This window comes from Symphalangus syndactylus, chromosome 6 (assembly GCF_028878055.3).
Source record: "Symphalangus syndactylus isolate Jambi chromosome 6, NHGRI_mSymSyn1-v2.1_pri, whole genome shotgun sequence".
Lineage (NCBI taxonomy): Eukaryota > Metazoa > Chordata > Mammalia > Primates > Hylobatidae > Symphalangus > Symphalangus syndactylus.
The window spans coordinates 45,055,750-45,074,418 of NC_072428.2; the positions used below are offsets into that span (position 1 = coordinate 45,055,750).

Consider the following 18,669-nt stretch of genomic DNA (forward strand, 5'->3'; position numbering starts at 1 on the left):
TGTGTTTTGTGAGGTGTGATGGGACAGTGGGACACTCACAGGGGCTTACGACCTCAGCTTACTTATGGTCCTACTTCCTCCTACCTTTCCAGGGTGGTTGTCTGCGGGGGCTGTGGGGCCTCTCTCTCCCCCAGGCCCCACCGCACAACTGTGGCTGCTCTCCACCCCAGACAGGACACAGGGAGAGTCGGGGGCCCAGCATACACCCATAGTCTTGGTAATGAGGTTCGGCAGCACCCCTATACACCTGCTGGATGGCTAGCCAGAGGCCCCATCTCCAGGGGATTAAGCCTCACCTACCCAATCCAGGTAGCAAGCACATCCCAGCACACAGGTTCAAAAATCCAGGGAAGCCAACTGCCATGGGTTGGAGGGGTGAGAGCCCATGGAAAGGAAAGATGCCTGGCTTAATTTCTTCAGACCCACAGCCCCAGTTGCCTCTGGCTGCCTCGGGCAGGGTTCCTTGGCACAAGCAGGAAGAGTGTGCATGCCTCTTCCATCAAGGGGCAGAAGTCCAGGGCACTTATGAGGCTCCACACTCCCCTGCAAGTGTCCCCACACCTGGAGCCCTACCTCAGGCAGCTACAGCCAGCAACACACCTTGTTGGGGGGAAGGGGGTCCTCTCTCTTTTCCTCCTTTCCAGCGCCGGGCTTCAGTTTGTCTCTTCTGGACAGCTCAAGGCACGTTTTGGGGAGGGACTACAAAATGCAAATTGTATAAGTTCAGTGATTCCACATACACATTAAGTGCTTTTATATTTGCGTTTATATTTGCCTTGCACAATGTAAAGATAAATTAAAATTCATGCTAATAATTGAAAACTTTAATTTTTCTTAGAATGACATTAAATAACAAATGAAAAACACCATGACAAGCTGGGAGAGAGACTGCAGAAGAAAGAAAACAGCTTTATCTGTAACAGCAATTTTTTTCTTGCTTTTTAACCTTGAAGCTCCACATTTTCATTTTGCACTGAGCCTCACAAATTATGCACCTAGCTCTGGTTACAACTTGCTCCTTGCCTAAGCCAACCCATGTGCAAGCTAGGCAGCTTATCCTGAACCCAACGGCTAGAGCCCAGTCTCACAATAATGTTACTGTCTGTGAGTGCCCCGTGGTGGCTCACAGCTCAAGACTGTATATTTCTTGCTTGTCTGAATGCAAAGTAAAAGTGGCTATTTTTATAGAACAAAACCTCAGGGAAAATATGGAATTCAGCCCATCTATATGCACTGCTGCACCTGAGACACTCAGCACACATAATAAACCTGTCTTTGGAAACTTGCTCCTTTACAGTTTTGACATGGATAAATGACAAGTGTTAAATCTTAAGGGAAAAGAACCAGCTGCTGTAGTTGTTGAATTACTGAGACAGAAGCCTCCAGGCCTGCTGATTTGAAATATCAGGGAGAGGCCTCCTGGAAAAGGGTATAGGTAAGCTGGGAGAATGTCTCTTCTATTACCAACCCTGAGAAACTCAGGGCCACATCTAATATCTGAATCTGAACTTTGTAAGCCATTACCATAACCTTGGACTTCGACCAGTAAGAGGACCTTTTTAGGGGGATACATGTCATGCCAAACCAATGGTTCAGAACTTGGATTGTCTAATGAAATTTTTCTTTAGACAGAACAGATACCTGGTGAAAGAGCAAGGACTAGCAACAGACATATTTGTTCACTGTTTAGCGTGATAGCATTGGTAGGAGTCAAGGGTGACAATCGGGATAATTCTAGAGTGTCAGAGTCAAACATAGCTAGTGGATGATGTGTCCTTTCACCATGGTGTTCCTCTGCCCCAGAGTGGAGCTCTTTGAGGGAGGGCTTGGGATCTTTTTTTTTTTACATCCCCTGGTGTCCCCGCCCCGCCCCATTATCTGGCATGGAGTGGTGGCTCAGGGCACTTTTCAAAAATTAAATTCAGTCAACTGCAGTGGCTCACGCCTGTAATCCCAGCACTTTGGGAGGCCAAGGTGGGTGGATCATGAGGTCAGGAGTTCTAGACCAGCCTGGCCAATATGGTGAAACCCCGTCTCCACTAAAAATACAAAAAATTAGCCGGGTGCAGTGACGCATGCCCGTAGTCCTACTTACTCGGGAGGCTGAGGCAGTAGAATCACTTGAACCCTGGAGGCAGAGGTTGCAGTGAGCCGAGATCGTGCCAGTGCACTCCAGCCTGGGTGACACAGCGAGACTCCATCTCAAAAAAAAAAAAAATTAAATCCAACTCCTTCCTTGTTTAGCAAGAAAACCATGGCCCAGAGAATTTTGATGCTATCCTCAAAATCACACAGCTAACAAACAGTAATGCTGGGACCAGAACTGAGACCTCCTTACCCCAATGGGAGCTGATCTAGTCTATCACACTTGGAGAGAAAATTGGTGTCATTTTCTTTGAAGATTATATATAATCCATGTGGATAAAAAAGAATCTCATAGAATCTCAACAATGAGCTGCTGCCAAAATGTTGGCAGAATGAAAATGAGGAAGGGGATGGGGTCCAGGGCTGGGCCCAGCCAAGCAGGGGAAGGCTGACAGTTGCTCAGACAAGGAAGCTTGCCTCTCAGCTCAGGGGGACCTGCTATGGTCCCAACCAGCACCCCAGGATGAGAGCTCTCTGCACGAAGAGGACACCTACTTACAACATTGCTTAAGAGCTTCTTCTGAGATGAGCACTCTTCTCCAAGATATATGTGGATTAATTCATTTCATCCTCATAACGAGCCTGTTAGAAGGGCACTATTATTAATTCCACTTCACTGAAACTGAGGAAAGTTTTCCAGTGAGAGAGAGAGTCAGGCTTCGAACCCGAGAGTCTGAACTCTCTCTTAGCCCTTGTTGCTCAGCTGCCTGTCTGGCCTGGGGAAGGGGAATGCTCACCAGAAACAGGGGAGAGTCCTTCAGAAGAGGGAACGTGTGACTCCTCAGTGGCAGCAGGAGTGCAGCACCTGCTCTTGGGAAGGCCACTCCCGGGAGCACCTCCCCCACCAGCTCTGTTCTTGGACTCCTCCTTTCCCTGGAGCCACTGCCGGAACTCATCAGACTCGGGAGCTGGATGCAGATCCTTGCATACACCTCATCCCATTGTCCCTCCAATGAAAAAGAGGCAACATGGTGTTCTCACAGAGCCTCCAGCCCCTGGGCTTGGCTTCTCCCACTTACTGGCTGTGAACTTGGACAGCTCACTTACCCCCAGGCCTCAATCTCTTCATCCATAAACTGGATACCAGCAATGCTTCACAGGTGGCTGTAGTGAGTTACCATACATGAAAGCATGTTGTAAATTGTTTAGCTTTAGCCAACATTCAATCCCTTTCAGTTTATTTATAACGAGGACCAACTACTGGAGAGCTTGAGAGCGTGGACTCTGGATCCAGACAGAAACAGGCAAGTTACTGAAACTTTCTCAATTTCAGTTTCCATATCTGTCAAATGGGCATAATGTGCTGGTACCAGCTATAGAGATGATGGAAGGCACAAGCAAGATGATGCATGAAAAATAATAGTAAAACGTTTATATGCCTTTAAATAATATATAATAAGTTCACTGATAATCACCTGGCATAGGTTGGTATTATTAATTCTTTTCAAACCGGGGAGAAAAAGACAATCCCTTGTAAAATACTTAGCTTTGTTTCTAGCACATGATTTGTGCTCAATAAATACAGGCTACTAAGGTAATGTTATCACTGGTGTTGTTATTGTTATCAGTAATAGTATTAACATAGAGGGGCTAGTGATTCCTATGCACTTCGGGGCTGAGCGGCACTGCCTTGGGACTCAGCAGGACTCTGCCTTTCTCGGGCTGGACTTTATCCTGAATTCCCCATTGTCTCAAACCTTGAAGGACTTGTTTCATGAACCTGCAATCTGTGCCATTGCACAAGACCCCGTGTTCAGAAGGGGCTGTGCTCAAAAAGGCTCCATGCTTGGTTTAATGGTCTGCTATTGTCGTCTTGAAATTCTTATTTTTCAGTAAGAGGCCCCACATTTTCATTTTGCATGGAGCCTGGCAAATTATGTAGCCAGTCCTGCTGCCTGCCACCCTGGGACCCTCTAGGACTGGTGCCTAGAATCTACCTGGTCCCTGCCACCTTCTTTCCCTCAACCTGATTCCACTTCCTGCGTCCTGAACACCATATTTCTAATGCACACAGACACCATCTTGACCCTGACTGCAGCTCTAGCAAACTTGTGAACTGAGGTACAATTAGGCAGTCAGACCACAGGGATTTGTCCTCCCAGAAGCTAGACTTGCTAGAACCATACCTGAATTGCCATACCTTTTCTTTTCTTGTAGGAATCACCTTCTTAGCATTTAAATGTGCTAGAATTATGCACACTATTTTTAACTTGCCTCATCCCATTAAATTCTTCCTATAGCTAAGGTATATATTATTTTTCTTGTTTTACAGAGAAGGAAACTCAAAAAGTTTAAATAGCATGCCTAAAATGAAATAACAGATCAGAAGTCACACCAGAATATAAACACATGTGTGTTCAAATCAACAGCCCTTGGGCTGTCCTATCTCATTGCACTCAGTGGTCCTTTTCTAGGTCTAAACTCAGTTCCCTGCCACCAGCAAACCTACCTGCTCAGGGACTGAGATCTCTGCACACTGTCCCCCCCACACTGTTCCTCTGGATGTCCCCACCCTCCCAGGGTTGATGTAGGAGACATTCCACAGAAGCACACAAAGGGTCTATACATTAGGTCCTTGTGGCTGGGTGACAAAGAAGCCACAAACTTGGTGTCTTAAGACAAGAGAAATGTATTCTTTCACAGTTTTGGAGCCCACAAGTCTGAAATCAATGTCACTTGCTCTGAAATTAAGGTATTGGCAGGGTCTTGCTCTCCCCTGGAGTCTCCTCTTCCAGCTTCTAACGACTGCTGGCATTCCTTGGCTTGTGGCCATATCACTCCCATCTTCAAAGTTTATGTCTTTGTGTCTCTCTCTGCACCATCTTCCTGTGGCCTTCTCTATGTGAGTGTCAAATCTCCCCCTGCCCCTTCTAATAAGGATCATGTGATTGCTCTCAGGGCCTACCTGGATAATCCACATGACCTCTCCACGTCAAGATTCTCCATCACATCTGCAAAGGCCCTTTTTAGCCATATAAAGTAATAATCATGGGTTCCAGGGATTAGGAGGTGAATATCTTTTGGGAGAGGTGGGTACTTTTGTAGCCTACCAAAGTGGGCAGATATGCTAATAGTTGGGGGAGCTGGACAGAAAAAGAAAGGATTTCTCAGCCCTTTCAGAAGCATTCCTGAGCAGCCTTCAAACAGCACAGCCTTCCGAAGAGAACTGACTCCACTATACTTAGTCTGATCCTCTGAGGGAGGGACGGTTTGAGAAGAAGGATGCAAGGAATCCCTGGATAAGGCCCTAAGGGCTAAAGAGCGAGAGACTGGATCTTCTAAGGAGAGCAGAATCGAAAGTTAAGCTGTCCTCAGGAGTTTCTGTGTTCCTTTCTCACATGCTTTTTCCAGCTTTGCAGGTAAAATATGTGTAAAAACCATTGAATCTATTAAGAATTCTGCTCTGGGACCGTTGTGTTTTCAAATAGCAGCTAATATAAACCCTCTTCCTCCCATTCTCCTTTGAGGCTATTATTCTTTTTCCCTCTCTCATTACTCAGCTGGAAACCTTCTGTTTCTGCTTCCCCTCCTTATGCCTAGATTATCCCTCATCCTTCCATGTTGGGAAAATCACTCCCAACCCAGGAAACCCTGAGGGGCAGCATTCAGTCATGCTCAAAAGCTAAAAAGTACAGTAACTATTTCCTGAAAGAACAGGGGCAAGCATGACTAGAAAACAGATGCTCTTGAAAAAGGCAAAAACCCCTCAGGAAAAGCCTCAGCTCATACCTGAATCTGTGCAGGATCGGCTGCACCTGGGCAGTGACCCAGTTAGCTGGGTGATGGGATGGACAGTTAAACTCAGGGCCTTAGATGGAACATAAAAGGAGGCACTGAGAACTGAGGCAAACTATGGAATGAACTTGTATATTATTTTATATATGCTCATATATCCAGAGTTCAGTGTTATGCTGCGGCAGATGAGAGGTAAGGATTTAAGCACCAGCCCCTCCATATTAGACACTGGTGCAGTCTTAAATCAGGAGTGGCTGGGCAGGGTCTCATCTAATTGCCCAGCTCTGTTGTTTGATGCCTTTCCATTTGTTTCACCTTCCTTTCTGGGCCAGGATAACCCGGTCTTCCACATCCTGGCACCAGGGTGGACATACTTACTGCTCATATTTCTTTCTTCAAAGAGCAGACTTTGTCAGCTAAGCTCCTGTTGTTCTCACTAAACCTGACCCTATTAGCTACTGCACTAGTTTGTGCAGGAATTTTAGCTTTTCCTTAATTAGAATGTGTCTATATCAGTCAGAGTTGGACCAGAGAAGCTGAACTAGTAGGAGAGATAGAGAAAGGGGGGAGGGGTAGTGAGAGAAAGAGAGAGAGATTAAGAGACCTTTTACAGGTAATTGACCTATGCATTGTGGGAGCTGGTTAAATAGTCCAGGTAAGGCTGTCTCTGTGTCTGATGGTGGAGCTTAAAGACCACAAGGCAGGCGTCAGGAAGGGAGGATTATGAACAGGTTGGAACCTCACAGGCACAAGCTGGGACCTCACAAGGACAGGCTGGAACCTGCTATTCTTGTTGCCTCTGACCTTGGTGAAGAAGAACTCCTGCATAGACCAGACCCTCAAACCTGAGCTAAACACTCACACCTGGCCCAGCTATTGCTTCACCAAGGAGGTGAGTCAGCAGGTTAACAACAGTGTAAATGTGCTACGTGATGGCTACTGCCTCCCTTTTGCCCCCAAAAAATCCTTAGAGGATCTCCTAGTTCACCCACCTTAACCAGAAACACATGCAAAGGGAATCCTTGCATGTCAGCAAGCCAAACCGACATGTTACAAAGCCAGCATAGTGTCTTAGGTCAAATGTCCCAGGAAACAGACTATGAGATGGAGATGTACATGCAGATTTACTAGGGTGTGTTCTTGGGAGTGAAGGAAGCAGGGTGGGGCAGAGGGAGAAGGTGAGCTGAGAGGCAGTTGCAACAGGATTCTGTATGGAGCTGGGCTGGTTTTCAGGGTTGTCTGGAATGAAGGCAAGGCTGCCTCGGGGAAGAGTGCATGATCTTGGGAGATAGAGGGCAATTTCCAAAGGGGCCTCAGCTGTGAGCTGTCAGCAGCCACTACTACCAGCTGCTGGAGGAATGAGTGCCTCATTCCCAAAGGGGGAATCTGGACGTATATGGCAGTATCCAGTACAGTCTGCTTCAACCTGCCTGTGATGAGTGTGGAACCTGCCTGTGATGAGTGTGGATATTCTATGCTGGAAGAGGGGTTTTTAGGTGGGTAGGAGGTGAATGATTCTCCCTGTTACTCGAAGTTCATTTATTTGGTGGCTTTTTCCTAGTCCTCTGTTTCTAAATTTTTTCCCAGTTACAAGGGCTGGAGTAGAAACTTTTCACAGCTTCCCTGGTACTTTTTTGTTCCCCTGCTTCATGCCTGCTACATATGATTACATGAATGTTCCTCCATACTTAGGCCTCCCTCAGAGAACCTGGGTTTGGGGAATGTGGAATTCTAGCAAGTAGTATAAGTTTTCTCAATTTCCTGCCAAGTGAGCCTGGAAAACCAGGCCTGAGGCCTCGCCTTCAGAAAGGCTGCCTAAGAACCTCATTCCCTGTGGTCCACTTGGGGGTGAGGTGTGTCTGGCTCCACCCGCTAAGTCATGTTTTTAGTAACAGTGCAGATCCGTAAGTGATAGAAAATACCAGGTTGCCATTTTCTCATTTCCCAGAGCCATCAAACCACTTCTTACACATTACTGTTCTTAAACATCCTCAAATTAAAATTATCCTTAGAATTTGAGAGTCACACATACATAAAAGTGTGGCCAAGTACAGAAAATAAGTCCATCCTTCTAGTGCCTTCTATGTCAGTGAATGGCACCAGTCTCCATCTAGATGTACAACTCAGAATCCAAGGAGTCTTCTCAGAACCTCCCTCTCCTGCAGCCCCCATATTACAAAAGACTGTCAATCCTCCCTCTTAAAGAACTCACCAGTTCTCCCTCCCACTTCTCTCCTTCTCCACTGCTGCCTCCCCACCCCCAGACTGCCATTGCCTCTCTTCTGGGCCCCTGTAGTGGCCTCTAAATCTGTCTGCTGGCATCTTCTCCTACCCCCTTGCAATCTGTTCACCATTCCACAAATAGAACAGAATAGTCTTTTAAAAATACAATTCTCACTATGTATTTCCTGTCCTTAAATTCCTTCTGTGTCTTCCTACCTATTTCAGTCAGAATAAAAACTCAAATTTTAATGTGGTCCACAAGCCCCTACAAGGCTCTTCAAGGCCTTGCAAGGCCCCAGGCCTCGTATTGCCCCTGGCTGCACCTCACTTGCTGGGTTCCACCAGTCTGGCCTTCTCTCAGTGCCTTCTCTGAGCCTCCCTTCTGTCATTTTCACACCCTTGCCTACTTAACAGCTGCTGTGGTTTAGTGGTTACTAATGCAGACTCTGCACTCAGACTGACAGGCTTTGAGTCTCCAGCTGTATAGTACCCTCCTCTTTTTTTTTTAACTGTGTAGTCTTAGACAATTGGCAAAAGCTAACTGTATCTCAGTCTCCTCATCTGTGAAATGGAGGCAATAACAGAACCTTTAGCTAGAGGAATAAATGATTCAGCATTCACAGAGCACTTAGTGTGTGCTCAAAAATATTAGTTATGGTCATAACCCATCCTTCAGTTCTCAGCCCAAGCACTTCCTCAGGGAGGTCATCCTCGCAGGCCCTCCCTGAGCCAGGTCAGGGACCCTCCAGGTATTCTTATAGCTTCCTGCACCTTTCTTTCATAGCACATAGCATAGTGTGGTTCTGTCTGCCCTCTGCTAGGCCATAAGCCCCTTCAGGGCAGAAACACTGCCTGTTTGCTCTCTGGTACATCCCCAGAGCCTGCCCTATTTCTAAAAATAAACATTCCCTTTTCTGGTGCAGTTGGGAGGGTGTGGGTACAGGGTATGGCACATGCTTTCTGTCACCATATATGGAGGTGGAAAGTTGGGAGGCAACAGAAGACATCCGAAATGTGTCCTGGGGAGGCCTTCTTGTGGCTGATGAACACTGTAGGAATGGTCTGCCCAGTTCTAGTGAGCCCTGGGAGAGGCATTAAATTGGCCCCAGGAATGTCCCCCAGATTGCTGTGCAAATCCAGCTGGTGTCTCCTCACCCAGCCTGCAGACTTCGGAGTGGGACCCCAGAATTGCATCAGTGTTCCACTCATGGCAGGCAGCCCTTGCCCACCTACAGTAACTCCCGGCCTTAAGAAGACATACCTGGCATGTCCAGCCTGGCTACAGAGTTATGTTGTTTTGATTTCCACATCTCCACTACAGAGCACATCCACCAAGCATCAATACTCTTCCGCATCTGAACCAGAGAAGGGCTGTAGTGATGCCTCTGTCATACATTGGGAGGGCTGAATTCAAGTCACAGCATTGCCATTAATTCTCTGTGTGACCTTTACTGGTCATTTCAACTCCATTATTCATTTTACCTCTTTGTAAAATGAAACATTGAAACAGATGACTTACTCCAGCACAGAGTACTAGGCTACCCCTCAGAGAACCTTCTCCCCAGGACCCACCACAGTGATCTCAGTTCTCAGTAACATGGGATCCTACTCAGCACACACACGTGATCGGACTAAGGGTGGACCCCTCACCCAAGCTGGTTCTTCACTCACAGAGATAGTTCTATGGTGTTGAGTATCATAGCTATAGGTTAGGAGAAGCCAGGACCAGACTGGTGCCCATACCGGGCAGAACCTCACAGTAGCTGAGTTTGGGGAGGTTAACTACAGGCCCTAGAGAAGGAACTGGTCTACCAAGAGAGGACTGGAGCAGAGGCAGGCACATGGCACCAGACAAAGAGAAAGAAGTCACCCGATGACCTTCAGTCTCCGTGAAGCCCAGTTGTAATTCCTCTACAATTGGGGGTCTGGAAATTCCCCTCCATCTCTTCACTTAAGGGGAGTTTAGATGGTTTCTATTCTTGGTAACCAAATGATTGCTGACTAAGGCATCTTCTCATATTGGACGTCAATTCAACAAAACCTCAACCAGTAAGAGTGCAATGATCATGACAACTTTAACCTTCCCAAAGACCTCTGTCTTCACTTACCTTATTTTAAAGCCAAACAGCCAAGGAAAATTGATGCTGTCAGAAGGTTTTCATTGTGCAAAATGAGGAAACCAAGACCCAGAGAGGGAAACAGACTCAGTCAAGGTCACTTAGTGAGTTAGTGACAGTCAAGGTGAAAGCAAAGCTCTGCCCACTCATTCCAGAGAACATCTCCTGCTGTGCATCAGGGCTTCCTCTTTACCCTGGGCCCACTCTTCCCCTGGCCAGGGCTGTTACAAAGTCAGAACTGTCTGCAGATTTCTGTATGGAACAGTATTTGTCCCTGGTCTGTTATGTGTTCTGGAGAGTAACAAGATGGAGACCATGGGGATGCTGGAGTTGTGGGTGTGGACGTGGGCACCACACCACATGCAAGGGAAAGTTTTGCAGACACCGAACTGCGGAACAAGACAATAGCCACACAGGCCAGAGAGCATAGCTCTGCCTCCAGGCATGGCCTGGGGGAACACCCACGGGTGAGGAGATGCCTCCCTGATGTGGAAACGGGGATTCACATTGACCAGCCTGAGACTGCTGCCCTGGACTCCAGCCGCAGGAGATCCCCCTGGGACTACGGGCTGCACTGGAGAGGGGAGCCCAGCTGGGAAATCACCAGAAACACCCACCTGAAAATCACAGAGCCTGGAGAGGGTGGTGAGGCAATTTCTTTTTTTTTTTTTTTTTTTTTGAGACGGAGTCTCACTCTGTCGCCCAGGCTGGAGTGCAATGGTGCAATCTTGGCTCACTGCAAGCTCCGCCTCCTGGGTTCACGCCATTCTCCTGCCTCAGCCTCTCCGAGTAGCTGGGACTACAGGCGCCCGCCACCACGCCCGGCAAATTTTTTGTATTTTTTTTTTTTTAGTAGAGACTGGGTTTCACCGTGGTCTCGATCTCCTGACCTCGTGATCCACCCGCCTCGGCCTCCCAAAGTGCTGGGATTACAAGCGTGAGCCACCGCACCCGGCCGGCAATTTCTTAATAATTATCCAAAGACCTTTTGTTCTATTAAATACAGCCTCAAGAGAAAAATAAAAGATAGGACTTTTTAAAGATGCCATTCCTATGAGCAAAAAGTCATGTATTTGGAGCAGATACAGATACACCTACAATCAAACATATCATTTTGAACCACTGTTATCTCTGTAACAGGCACAGGCGTGGCACAGAGCAGGTTCTTTACAAATGAGTGCTTATCTGAGCCTAGAACTAGTTTAACTTTAAGCACTGCTATTATCCCATTTTATAGATGAGAAACTGAGGCTTTACAATCTGAGATCACACAGTTAATACATGTAGTCTGCAGCGAGGCTCCAGAAGCCTTGGCTTAAGTTTCAGGCTATATTTGATGCTCTCTTATCTTTGGACAGGACTAATGTAGGATGTGTAGGCTGGCAGAAGTCTGTAGAATTTCCTGAGGCCAGAGGATCTTGAAAGGGGCCTGGCATCTAACCATACAGCATACAAATACAAACCTTGTAAAGATGTTTCTCTTGTCCACTCTTGCTGAGGGGCCTGAAACATGTTTTTCACCAGAGTCTGGACCTTTTCTGTTTGTTCATTTGTTTGTTTGTTTGCTTTTGGCTGTCCTGTCTATGAAAGAGCAAGGGACAGAGTCAGGGACACCTGGATCATATTCCGGGTGCAGGTCTCTCCCTTCTCTGGACTTCAGTTTCCCGCCCCCACCCCCACCCCCAACCTTAAGACACAGGTAGATGAGATGGCCTTTCCCGTCTCCTCTCCCAGCCTCTATTTTCAGATGATTCTCATGGTTCATCTGAATTCTACCAACAGAGAAGCTTATTTAAGCTTCAGGTTAAATATTTCAGCAGCTGGCACATGGTAGGCCCTCAGTAAATGTCCAGAGTGATTTAAGGGATGCCTCGGGCATCTAGGGTTTCTCACCATATCTGTGTCCATTCCTATAATTTCCTCACACGTGGGCTGTTGTAAAGCCTGTGGTTTATGAAAAATAGTTTAGGGCTCAAATCCCAACCAGGGGGTCACAAAATCCCTGGGAGGAAGAGCCCGGAATGTCACTGAGGCTGGCAAAGAGACGGAATGAAATAAAACTAGACCAACCTCACTCATAAATATAAATTTGCAAATTCTAGACAAAACGCCAGGAAATTGAATTCAACAGTATATTGAAAGAATAATTTACCACAGCCAAATAGGGTTTACTGAAGAATGCAAAGCTGTTTTAATATTAGTAAATCTGTTTATAGAACATATCAATGGGTCAAATAAGAGAAACCATATGATTATCTCAAGAGGAGCAGGAAAATCATTTACGAAGATTCAAAATCAATTCCTAAAGGGGACCTTCTTTAAAATACTAGGACTAAATGATACAAGTGGACAGTGATGGGAATGTTTTTAGTGGGAGGGCACTCCACACCTGAAGGTTTTCCAATGTTTGGGAAATTCCCCGCTTTCTGAGTTTGGGTGGGAGTCAGAGCCATCTTTCACTGTAGAAATGGAAGAAGGGCCAAGTGCTCACTGTCCTGGGTATTGGCCCCCTCCTTGCAGCGACAGTGAGGCATTTAGCATAAGCTCAGATTGGGGAGCAAAAAAGCCAGGCAGCAGAGAATCTTTTATGGCAGTTCCAGTAATAGCAGCAACATCTGTTTCCAGGGACACAGTGATAGAGGCACAAGTAGCTGTATCCGGGCTCTGGGGACCAGCAGAGTTGGTTTTTCGAGATGTGGCATCCCATGGTCAAAGATGGCAGCAGCCATTCCTCTGTGTTCCATGTCATGATCTGCACTGTGGTGCCAGCTGCCCAGGACCTCTTGTTCCTGACTTCCTGGTGATTCTCTGAACCATCCAGAATCCTGCCAATAAATTTCTTTTTTGCTTAAATCAGCCAGAATCAGTTTCTGTTGCTGGCAACGAAGAAATCTTAAAGACACAGAAGGTTATTTCTTTTTTTTTTTTTTTTTTTTTTTTATTATACTTTAGGGTTTTAGGGTACATGTGCACAATGTGCAGGTTTGTTACATATGTATCCATGTGCCATGTTGATTTCCTGCACCCATTAACTCGTCATTTAGCATTAGGTGTATCTCCTAATGCTGTCCCTCCCCCCTCCCCCCACCCCACAACAGTCCCCGGAGCCTGATGTTCCCCTTCCTGTGTCCATGAGTTCTCATTGTTCAATTCCCACCTATGAGTGAGAACATGCGGTGTTTGGTTTTTTGTCCTTGCAATAGTTTACTGAGAATGATGGTTTCCAGTTTCATCCATGTCCCTACAAAGGACACGAACTCATCATTTTTTATGGCTGCATAGTATTCCATGGTGTATATGTGCCACATTTTCTTAATCCAGTCTATCGTTGTTGGACATTTGGGTTGGTTCCAACTCTTTGCTATTGTGAATAGTGCCGCAATAAACATACGTGTGCATGTGTCTTTATAGCAGCATGATTTATAGTCCTTTGGGTATATACCCAGTAATGGGATGGCTGGGTCAAATGGTATTTCTAGTTCGAGATCTCTGAGGAATTGCCACACTGACTTCCACAATGGTTGAACTAGTTTCCAGTCCCACCAACAGTGTAAAAGTGTTCCTATTTCTCCACATCCTCTCCAGCACCTGTTGTTTCCTGGTTTTTTAATGATGGCCATTCTAACTGGTGTGAGATGGTATCTCACTGTGGTTTTGATTTGCATTTCTCTGATGGCCAGTGATGAGGAGCATTTCTTCATGTGTTTTTTGGCTGCATAAATGTCTTCTTTTGAGAAGTGTCTGTTCATGTCCTCTGCCCACTTTTTGATGGGGTTGTTTGTTTTTTTCTTGTAAATTTGTTTGAGTTCATTGTAGATTCTGGATATTAGCCCTTTGTCAGATGAGTAGGTTGCAAAAATTTTCTCCCATTGTGTAGGTTGCCTGTTCACTCTGATGATAGTTTCTTTTGCTGTGCAGAAGCTCTTTAGTTTAATGAGATCCCATTTGTCGATTTTGGCTTTTGTTGCCATTGCTTTTGGTGTTTTAGACATGAAGTCCTTGCCCACACCTATGTCCTGAATGGTATTGCCTAGGTTTTCTTGTAGGATTTTAATGGTTTTAGGTCTAACATATAAGTCTTTAATCCATCTTGAATTAATTTTTGTATAAGGTGTAAGGAAGGGATCCAGTTGCAGCTTTCTACATATGGCTAGCCAGTTTTCCCAGCACCATTTATTAAATAGGGAATCCTTTCCCCATTTCTTGTTTTTGTCAGGTTTGTCAAAGATCAGATAGTTGTAGCTATGCGGCATCATTTCTGAGGGCTCTGTTCTGTTCCATTGATCTATGTCTCTGTTGTGGTACCAGTACCATGCTGTTTTGGTTACTGTAGCCTTGTAGTATAGTTTAAAGTCATTTCTTTAACATAATAAAGAACGTCTTATTTTTTAAAACCTGTGGCCAGAAATAATACATAAATAATGTCATTCCTATTAAAACAAAGAACAAAACAAGAATTTTTGTTGACTGCATATCTCTTTTTTAAAAGTCAGGTTTACTGAGGTATAATTTGCACACAATAAAATTTATTCACTTCAACTGTACAATTTGATAATTTCAGCAAATAAATGCAGTCGTTGAAGCACCATGATATTCAACACATAGAGTATCCATCACCCCAAAAATTTCTCACAAGCTCCTTTATAGTTGATGTCCTCTTCCACCCCAGCTCTGGAAACCACTGATCTGATTTCTATCTCTATAATTTGGCCTCCTCCAGAATGCCATATACATAAAATCAGATGGTAGCCTTCTGAGCCCTGCTTCTTTCACTCAGCAAACTGTTTTTTGAGATTCATCCATGTTGTTGCATGAATGATATTTCATTGTATAAATATTCCAAAATTTGTTTATCTATTCCATGATTGATGAATATTTGTATTGTTTTCAGTTTGAGATTATTATCAATAAATCTGCTATAAACATTTGTGTATAGACTTTTGTAGAAACGCAAATTTTTTTCTTGGGTAAATATCTAAAAGTAGGAATGCTGGGTCATATTAAATAAATATTTAACTTTATAAAAAACTATCAAATTGTTTTCCAAAGTGGCTGTGCTGTTTTGCATTCCCATCAACACTTTATGTGAGTTACAGTTGTTCTGAATCCTCACCAGCACTTGCTATTATCAGTTTTTAAATTTTAACCATCTAGTGGATGTACAGTGATATCTCGGTTTGCCATTAATTTTTATTTTTCTAATAATTGATGATTTTGAGCATTTTCTCATGTGTCTACTTCCCACCAATACATCTTTTTTTTTGGTGAAGTATATGTTTAAACTGTTCACTTATTTATTTATTTGGCTGTTTGTCTTCCTTTTACTGTGTTGTAAGGATTCCTTATATATCCTGAATACAAGTTCTTTGTCAAATTTGTGTTTTGAAAATAGTTTCTTCCAGTCTGTGGCTTGTCTTTTCATTTTCTTAAGAGTGTCTTTCAAAAAGCTGAAGTTTCCATTTTGATAAAATTCAATTTATCAATGTTTCAATTTCATTCAATTTATCATTATTTCATGATTTATGCTTTTTGTGTCATATCTAAAAAACATGTTACCTAACCCAAGGACACAAAGTTTTTTTATCTTACACTTTCTTGTAAAAGCTTTATAGTTTTAGCTCCCACATTTAGTCTATGATTCATTTTAATTTTCTTACATAGAATGAGAAAAGTGTCAATGTTCATTTTTTTTGCATAGGAATATAAAAATTTTCTGGAACACTATTATTATTTAACATCATTATAGAAGTTCTGATTGGCATAATGAGATACAAAACATAAGTAAGTTGTATAGTTACTAGAAAGGAAGAGAAAAACTATCGTTATTTACAGTCAATATGGTTTTGTATCCAAGAAACTCAAGAGAATCTATTGAACACACATAGAATTAATAAGAATTCAATAAGATGATTCATTACAGAGTAAACATGCAAAAATCAATAACTTTTTAATATACTAACAGTAATTATTTAAAGAATATAAAAGAATCCCATTCACAATAACAGCAAAGACTTAAATGCCTATAAGAGAAAATAAAAGAGAAAGAGAAAGTGCAAGGCCTAGATAATGAAAATAATAACGTTTTATTGAGGACATAAAAGAAGTTAACTAAATATAAATGTGTGAATACCTTATATGGAAAAACTCAATAATATAAAGATGTTAATTTTCCCAAATGAATTTATAATATTGGAGTTATCTGGGGAACATGACAAAATGATTCTAAAATTCATCTGGAAGTGTGAACAGGAAAGAATCACTGAAAAAGTGTGTTGAAGAGCAGTGAGGAGGACCAGATATGAAAATATTTTATAAAGATATCATAATGAAAATATTGTGTTAAGGACCCAAAATCAAATAGATGAATCAATATGCTAGAATAGCTAAATTAGTCTGAATCAGAACGTGATATATATGAAAACTTTATGTATGATGACTGAAACATCACTAACCAGTTGGGATCAGGATTTATTGCAGGGTAGCAAGAATGGAAGAAAGGAGACCAGTTCACAGGCTATCAGAATAGTCCAAGAGAAATATGATGGCAGAGAAGTTCTCTTGGGTTCCTAACCCAGAGCTGTTCCATGGCCCTCAGGCAAGTAGAACCACCCTCTGGGGAGCAGGACATCCCAGGCTGGTGGGCAAGTGTGCAGAGGGGATGGAGAACATCCAGGGCCCTCAACAACAAAGTTGAACACTATTCCAGCAACAAAGGAAAAAGACATAAAGGGCCTTTAGCCATTTCCACAGACGGAGCAACAAAGGGTGAATTGGAGCTGAGAGGTAATATGTTGATAACTGACACAGGATGCAAGTGCCAAACCACACTTCCCAAACACATTCAGCTCTGGACACATCTGCTAGTGGCCAAAGCAAGTCACCCAAACAGGTTCACAATCAATTGGGTGGGAAAGTATGTTCTGCAGAGAGATGGGGAGGAGGGTGAGTATCTGGCAAACAATAATCTCAGTGATCGCAGAAATAGTACTAGTGGAATGTGCCAGTGCATTGAAAGGGAAGGTAAAGAATTGGGAGGATGCTATAGTTTGGATGCTTGTCCCCTAAACCTCACATTGAAATTGAATCCCCAGTGTTGGAGGTGGGGCCTAATGGGTGGTGTGTGAGTCCTGGGGGCAGATCCCTCATGAATAGCTTGGTGCTGTCCTAGCACCAATGAGTGAGTCCTCTATTAGTTCCCGTGAAAGCTGGTTGTTAAAAACAGCCTGGCACTGGCTCGCTCTCTTGCTTCCTCTTTCACCATGTGATCTCTGCACAGGCTGGCTCCACTTACCTTCCATCACGAGTGGAAGCAGCCTGAAGCCCTCACCAGAAGCAGATGCTGGCACCATGCTTCCTGTACAGCCTGCACAGCCATGAGCCAAAGAAACCTTTTTTCTTCATAAATTATCCAGCCTCAGGTGTTCTTTTATAGCAATACTAAACAGAATGAGACAAATGTGTTTTACAGTTTAGATACAAGCAAGCCCCTGGGTGGATGATAATGCTATTTACTAACGTAGGAAGGACTGGAGGATGAACAGGTTTGCTGAGTAAATCAAAAGCTTTGTTTTGAATTTGTTAAACATTAACATCTAGGAGAAGATATCAAATAGGTAGTGAGACAAGAGTCTGACTCAAAGGCCACGTCTAGAAACATAAGCATGGTAATCACCAGCCTATAGAAAGTCTTTTATGCCATGGATCTGCTTGAGGTCACCTGGGGAAAGAGTGTAGCTATAGCATCAGAACTGTCCAAAAATAGAGCCCTGGGCACTTCGATATTTCCATAACAGATGAGGGAGAAGGATTCAATAGAAGGACTGCAAAGGATTCCTGAGTGTTGTGGAAGAGTACCAGGAGAGTGTGGTGTCACTGGAGCCAAGAGAAAAGGGTTAGGAAGGAGGGCCAAACTGAGTGCATCGCTGCTGGGAATTTGCGTAAGACGAGAAGAGAGACGGAGCTGTTGGTGACCCCGGCAAGAGCTCCATAGGGGACCAACTCTACAAAGCACTGTGCTAGGTGCTAGAGATAAAGAGATGAGTAAAACACATTTCTTGCCCTTTAGGAAATAGCAGCCTGGTGAGGAAGGCAGGCATGTGAATAAATCATTGCAATACAGTGTGATAAATCTTATAATGGAAAAACATTTTCCTAAATGTGTTCCACTAAACACTATTTGAGGGAGATGTTAATCAGAGCTCGAGAAACAAAGTGTCCCAAGACCAAATAAACTTAGCAAGTGCCACAGACTAATCCCCATTTCAGAAGACTCCCAGGACACATTAATATTTTAAAAGTTCTGAGAAATTCTGGAGCAGAAATGTATGACTAACTTTGTTTCATGGTTAAATAAAAAAGAATAGATTTAAGTGGAAGATTTTATGTTTTGGCATATCAGTTAACATCCTCCAGATAAGAACAGTTTTTTTCTGAACTCCAGTTTGGGAAG

At 43.9% G+C, this 18,669-nt stretch overlaps 2 long non-coding RNA genes across 3 annotated transcripts in view; both read right to left on the reverse strand.

The window, feature by feature from the left end:
* Positions 1–610: 610 nt before the first annotated feature.
* On the reverse strand, positions 611–11,728 carry LOC134737012 (uncharacterized). 2 transcript variants are annotated; one of them, XR_010121532.1, is made up of 3 exons: positions 11,684–11,728; positions 2,096–2,201; positions 611–699 (listed from the first exon to the last, which is right to left on the reverse strand). It is a non-coding gene; the product is annotated as an uncharacterized lncRNA (long non-coding RNA). The 2 variants fall into 2 exon arrangements; XR_010121531.1 differs by lacking the exon at positions 11,684–11,728 and adding an exon at positions 2,645–2,809.
* Positions 11,729–12,344: 616 nt separating this feature from the next.
* The window catches only part of LOC134737011 (uncharacterized), a 55,808-nt gene continuing 49,483 nt past the window's right edge, over positions 12,345–18,669 (reverse strand). Inside the window, exon 3 of the long non-coding RNA XR_010121530.1 lies at positions 12,345–13,045. This is a non-coding gene — a long non-coding RNA (uncharacterized lncRNA). The remainder of the gene's footprint in view (positions 13,046–18,669) is intronic.